This window comes from Anolis carolinensis, chromosome 6, assembly GCF_035594765.1.
Source record: "Anolis carolinensis isolate JA03-04 chromosome 6, rAnoCar3.1.pri, whole genome shotgun sequence".
Taxonomy (NCBI): domain Eukaryota; kingdom Metazoa; phylum Chordata; class Lepidosauria; order Squamata; family Dactyloidae; genus Anolis; species Anolis carolinensis.
The window spans coordinates 37,969,458-37,975,638 of NC_085846.1; the positions used below are offsets into that span (position 1 = coordinate 37,969,458).

At 40.9% G+C, this 6,181-nt stretch overlaps 1 long non-coding RNA gene across 1 annotated transcript; it reads right to left on the minus strand.

The window, feature by feature from the left end:
• Positions 1-230: 230 nt before the first annotated feature.
• LOC134299895 (uncharacterized) lies at positions 231-4,489 on the minus strand. Its single transcript, XR_010007147.1, has 2 exons — positions 4,349-4,489; positions 231-1,911 (listed from the first exon to the last, which is right to left on the minus strand). It is a non-coding gene; the product is annotated as an uncharacterized LOC134299895 (long non-coding RNA).
• Positions 4,490-6,181: the final 1,692 nt, after the last annotated feature.

Sequence of the window (6,181 nt, forward strand, 5' to 3'; positions counted from 1 at the left end):
GGACAACTTGTTCTTGGCTGAATACTGCGTGCTAATTCACAGTGGAAAATGTCTTTATGTTACCCATCATCTTTACAGAAAAATCCGGGGGGCATTCAGTGCAAAGCTTCATCCTATACTGACATGAACTTCTACCAGCTGATACCAGGACAAAAGCCTAAGCTACTGACTGATGGAGCAATCTAACACAATCAACTTCAAGATCCTAAGGCAATAAGCACAACAAGTGATAACAATTCAAGAAATACATTTATTTGAGAAAGAGACATGGTGACAAAAACAGAAGAATGAAGAGCCAAGCAGGTTCTCCTCAATCCATTGCTGGGAACCCCTTGAACGGCAACGAGGACGACCCCAGGCTGGCCACCAACATGCCGCATTCTCCTGGTCTCAGCCTGGATCAAGGTTCAGCATTAGGCTCCGATCCAAGAAGCTAATGGATCACATCGGTTTTACATCAGCCATCTGGACTCCCTCTCATTCCATTCCAATTTGTTCTTAACAATGAAGTAGGCATAAGAAAGGAAAAAAGTGACATTTTCCCTCTTTAAAAGATTTTGTTCCTTTAGGGTTTCTTTTGAAGGGGGAATGGGTAGAGAAAAATGGAACGACTGAGCACCCCACCTCGCTTGCCTCCTCGAGATAACAACAGTCTTCCGCGAGTGCCCACTCTACTCCACCCGTGTACACAGTGGTCCACTTCAGGCCCATTTGCCATCCGCCCTATATGGTCAGATGAGGATTTGCATAAACCCCCTTAAAACAAAACTAGCCTGATTCCAAAGAATCGAGAAATACAATCTTTGGCCTGATATTATCCAACTGCTTGCCCTTGTAGCATCCATACAATATCCAGCAACCATGGTTCCTGTGACAAAAAGTGTTGCTTGCACAAGGATCGGGAGGTCATGTTGCCTACTCCTTGCAAGAGGGCTACGGCCGCTTTTTCTTGCACAGACAGATGAGCTGGTATCCAAGAAGGCACTCGAAGTTTAATGTGTTGTAGAAGGCTTTCATGGCCAGAATTACTGGGTTGATGTGAGTTTTTCAGGCTGCATTTTTTTCCAGTAGCATTCTTTCCTGATGTTTCTCCTGCATCTGTGGCAGGCTTCTTCAGAGGTTCTGTTGGTAATGATGCAAGTGGAGTGTATATATCTGTGGAATGTCCAGGGTGGGAGAAAAAAACCTTGTCTCTTAAAAGTGTTAATGTTGCAAATTAGCAAGCTTGAATAGCATTGTGTGGCCATGAACCTGTAAAGTCAATCAGTGAGAGTATCTGTATAGAGGTAGCCTGGTTTTTGTTGCCTGGAGGCATCCTCTGTTTGGGAGGTGTTAACTGGCACTTGATAGTTTGCTGTCTGGAGTTCTCTGTTTTCTGAGGGGTGTTCTTTGTTTACTGTCTTGTTTCTGGTGTTTTTTTAAAAATGGCATCCAGATTTTGTTCATTTTCATGGTTTCCTCTTTCTGTTGAAATTGCCCATGTGCTTGTGGATTTTAATGGCTTCTCTGTGTAGTCTGACATAACGGCTATCAGAGTGATCTAGAATTTCTGTGTTATCAAATTAAATCGGATGTTTGTTTCGAAGTTGTTGCTGTGGTCCAGGAACTTGTTCAGTTTTTCTTCTCCGTGGCTCCAAATGGTGAAGGTGTCATCAACATGTCGGAACGATACGGGGGGGGGGGGGGGTTGGTGCTGTTTCAAGGGCTTTTTTTCTCAAAGTTTTCCATGTAAAACTTTCAATAACACGGTTAAGAGGGCTCTGTGTGGCTACTCCATCTTTCTGTTCGAATAATTAATTGTCCCACGGGAAGCAGCTTGTGGTGACACAGTGTTGAAACAGGGCTGTGATGTCTTCTGGGAAATTCCAATTAAAGAGTGTTGGTTTTTCTGGTGATTTGATTGGTTGGGTCCTGTCAAAGCAAAAACAAACAAAACTCAAAACAAAAACAAACAAAATCAAAATAAAACCAAAACAGCCAAAAAAAACAACCAAATAATAAACAATATAAAGAAAATATTGCAAACAAAATAAACAAAATAAAACGGATACAAACCGATAAATAAAAATAATAAAATAAAATAAATGTATACTATATACTAAAGCTAAATAATGAAGATTTTAAACTCTAACAAATACTACAAATAAATTTACTAAACAACAACTTAATAAGAAGAAGAATAAATAACAAACACTAACAAGAAATATTCAAAAAACAACAAACTCAATAATAAAAACAATTAACCGTCTAAAAAGTAACAAACAAACTAATTATAAAAACAAACAACAAATACTACTACCACAAAAACAACAACAACAACAACAACAAAACAACGAAAAGCAAACCATTAAACAAAAACTAAACATAAATACCGGGAAGCGCAATAGGAGGCAAGGACAGAGGCAAGACGGGGGCTTTCTCGGGGTCGGGGAAGTGTTGAAACAGGGCTGTGATGTCTTCTGGGAAATTCTAATTAATGAGTGTTGGTTTTTCTGGTGATTTGATTGGTTGGGTCTTGTTTAAGTTTTTTTACATGTTATGGGATCCAGGAGTTGTCTTCTTTTTTCTTTGTGTTGTTCTGTTTTCATGATGACTTTGGCATTCCCCTTGTCTGCTGGAAGAATGATGATGTCTGGATCTGAACTGAGGTCTTTGATGGCTTTTCTTTCTTTTCTTCTTATGTTGCTGGAGGGACACTTTGCTTCCTCAGGATCCTCAATGTTACCCTCTAACTTCTGCCGCTTCTTCCTCCTTTTGCTCAGATGAATACTTTGCCGCCTAAGGGTTGCCCATCAATCAGATTAATCAGGATCTGCAAATGATCCAGTTTAGAATAAAGTAGGAAAACGGTACATCCGGGTCACTGGCCTGGGGGGAGGGGAAGGTGAGAGCGTTTTCACGGGAGGAGGCCGTGGAACTGCTGGAGGCAGGGGAATTACTTTTGCCGGGCTCCACTGGTCTGTGCTCAGAGGCATCGTCGGGAGAAAGGATTGTTGTCTCTTCACTTCCGTTTCTTCAATATTTGCCAGCCGGCGAACAAATCCAGGCTTGAGATCCTTTGTGATGGGATGGCGTTCCTTCTGGTCTTCCTCGAACTTCCCAAGGCCATGGGGCTTGTTGGGTAAGACTGGGGGCTCCTGTTTGGGCCTTCACCTCTCCCTCTCCTCCCACTGCTTCTTCACCTTCTCCCTCAGCAGTTCGGCTTGGCCGCTTTTTCTGGGGCCAGTTCCCACAAGGGGCACCTCTGCCTGCTCGGCCGCGGTTTCTGCGCGGGTGGCACTGGCCACTTGACGGGGGCTTCTTCCGGGTCAGGGGGGTGTAAATAGATTACCCTGATTTCCTGAAGCAGCTGGCCGGTGCTCAGCATGTTGTATGCTTCCATTCCGCTTCCCAAAAAACAAAAAGAAAACTCAAAGCAAAAACAAACAAAACTAAACAAAAAACAAAAAAACAAACAAAAGACAACCAAATAATAAATAATATAAAGAAAATAATATAAACAAAATAAACAAAATAAAAAGGATACAAACCAATAAATAAAAGTAATAAAATAAAATAAATGTATACTATATACTAAAGCTAAATAATGAAGATTTTAAACTCTAACAAATACTACAAATAAATTTACTAATAACTTAATAAGAAGAATAAATAACAAACACTAACAAGAAATATTCAAAAAACAACAAACTTGATAACAAAAACAGTTAACAGTCTAAAAAGTAACAAACAAACTAATTATAAAAACAAACAACAAATACTACTACCACTAAAACAACAACAACAAAACAACAAAAAGCAAACCAATAAACAAAAACTGAACACAAATACCGGGAAGCGCAATAGGAGGCAAGGACAGAGGCAAGATGGGGGCTTCCTCGGGGTCGGGGGGCCTTAAATAAATGACCCGGATTACCGGAAGCAGCCGGCTGGTGCTCAGCATGTCGTATGCCTCCATTACGATTCCAAAACAAAAACAAAAACAAAAACAAAACCCAAAACAAAAGCAAACAAAATCAAAATAAAACCAAAACAACCAAAAAAAACCAAATAATAAACAATATAAATAAAATATTACAAACAAAATAAACAAAATAAAACGGATACAAGCCAATAAATAAAAGTAATAAAATAAAATAAATTTATTTTATATTTAAGAAAAAAAGCTAAAACTCTAACAAATACTACATACTTAATAACAAAAACAAACCACTCAATAACAAAAACAATTAACTAACAGTCTAAAAAAGATACAAACTAATTATAAAAATCAATAACAAATACTACTACTACTAAAACAACAACAACAACAACAACAACCCAATAAACAAAAACTGAACACAAATACCAGAATCGCAATGAGAGGCAAGGACAGAGGCTAAGGGCAGGCAAGGCAGGGCAGCGGTGAGCGGAGGACGAGGGCAGAATGAGGCCAGAGGAAGCTGGAGGAGACCAATCGCCTGGGGAGACATTGTGACATCAGAGGGAGGGAGGGGGAGGGAGGGAGGGGAGGGGGAGGAGGAGGCATCGTCACATCAGAGGGGGAGGGGGTCTGCTGGTGTGGGGGTTCTTGGGGAGATGACTTAGGCATGTATAGAGGGTTGTTTATTAACAAGTATATTACTATATCACCAAGCATTTGCATTTTGAAAGGACTGACGCTGGATCTACACTGCCCTTTATCGCAGGATTTGATCTCTGAGCTACTGGACAGAAATCATGAATTTGGACAGAAGTCATTGGACAGCAGCAAGGCCATAGCCAGAAAAAATGGGGGGGGGGGGCGTTGAAACTTTTTATTAGTGAATCTTGAAGACTAGTTCCATAATGCAAAATAATTCAGAAATCAGACTCCATCAATAAACTGCAGTGGACACTCAAGACAGATAAACTTCAGTGGACACTCATGGGGATTTGGTTAACCAGTTAAAATTTATGAGTAAACTAGTTTTTTTTAAACCTGAAAATGTTCAGGAGGGGTTGAATCCCTCACCTTGGCAACAGCCCTGGACAGCAGATCTTGTGGGTTTTTCTGCCTTAATATTCTGGATTATATGGCTGTTTGGAAGGGCTGATAGCTCAAACTTATGCACCATGCTGGCTCTCTGGCTGTGGTTTGTAACCCTATGTCTGTGTTGTCTTCTTTTGGCATGTCCATGTCTTGAATTGGCAGGCAGAAATCCAAAGGATTCACTATTTCCCTGCATTGATCACTAAAGAGTGTCTTATACATCACACTCATTCCATGTGGCAAAGTGAGTCCCTCATCCTGCATCTCTGTCCAGGATACATGTAAGGGCCTTAACTTTGTTTCCAGCATCCTCTCCTCTTCTCCTCTCTTGCTCTACCATCGCTGAAGAGTTCTTGAAACCTCATGTCCAAGCACATCCCTTGGGCATGAGAAACTGGCATCAGTTTGTGTTTTTTCTGGGAATAATCTGAAAATTAGGCAAATTGTGACTATTTTCAGAAGCATTTGACATTTTAGAGTCTTGTGACACTCAGAGGAAGTGCTGAAAGAAGACCTCTGTTGCAGCCTTCATCTGCCCTCACAGCCGTTGACTAACTGGCCACCAGAATGCCAGTTGAGGAGAGAGGGAGGGGTTCCCAGCTGTGGCTGCCGAGGAACCAATGGCGTTGCATCTTGCTGGAAGTCTCCCTCCCCCTCAGTGTCCGTCAGAATGTCAGCTGATGACAGAGGGAGGGGCCTCAAGAGGCTCTAGTTTACACCTCCAGTTTCTTCATACTCTTTGTTTTCTGATAGTCTTGGCTCAACAGAGCTAGTATTAAATATTAACTAATATTAAAATGTCTTGGGACCAATTTGCCTAAAGGGAGGTTCTCCTCCCATATACACTGTACAGACCGTTTTCCCAATACCTGTGACAAATTAGAAGAGGTGGAAGGTTGCAAAACTGTGTGTGAGAGATTGTGTGTGAGAAACACACAGATAGACAGACAGACAGACAGACTGTTTCGGAGGTGATGCTCTGTTTTTATGCAATAGACCCACCAGAGAGTTTTTGTGGTTTGCAGATATCGTCTTTTCAACACTGAAGAAATCTTTTACTCATTTATTCTCAATCTCAGGAATATTAAGTACAATTTTCCCAGCTTGTAGATTTTACACACCTTTTTTCTGTTCACTTTGATTTATGCTATATATAGTTGTTACTTTTTG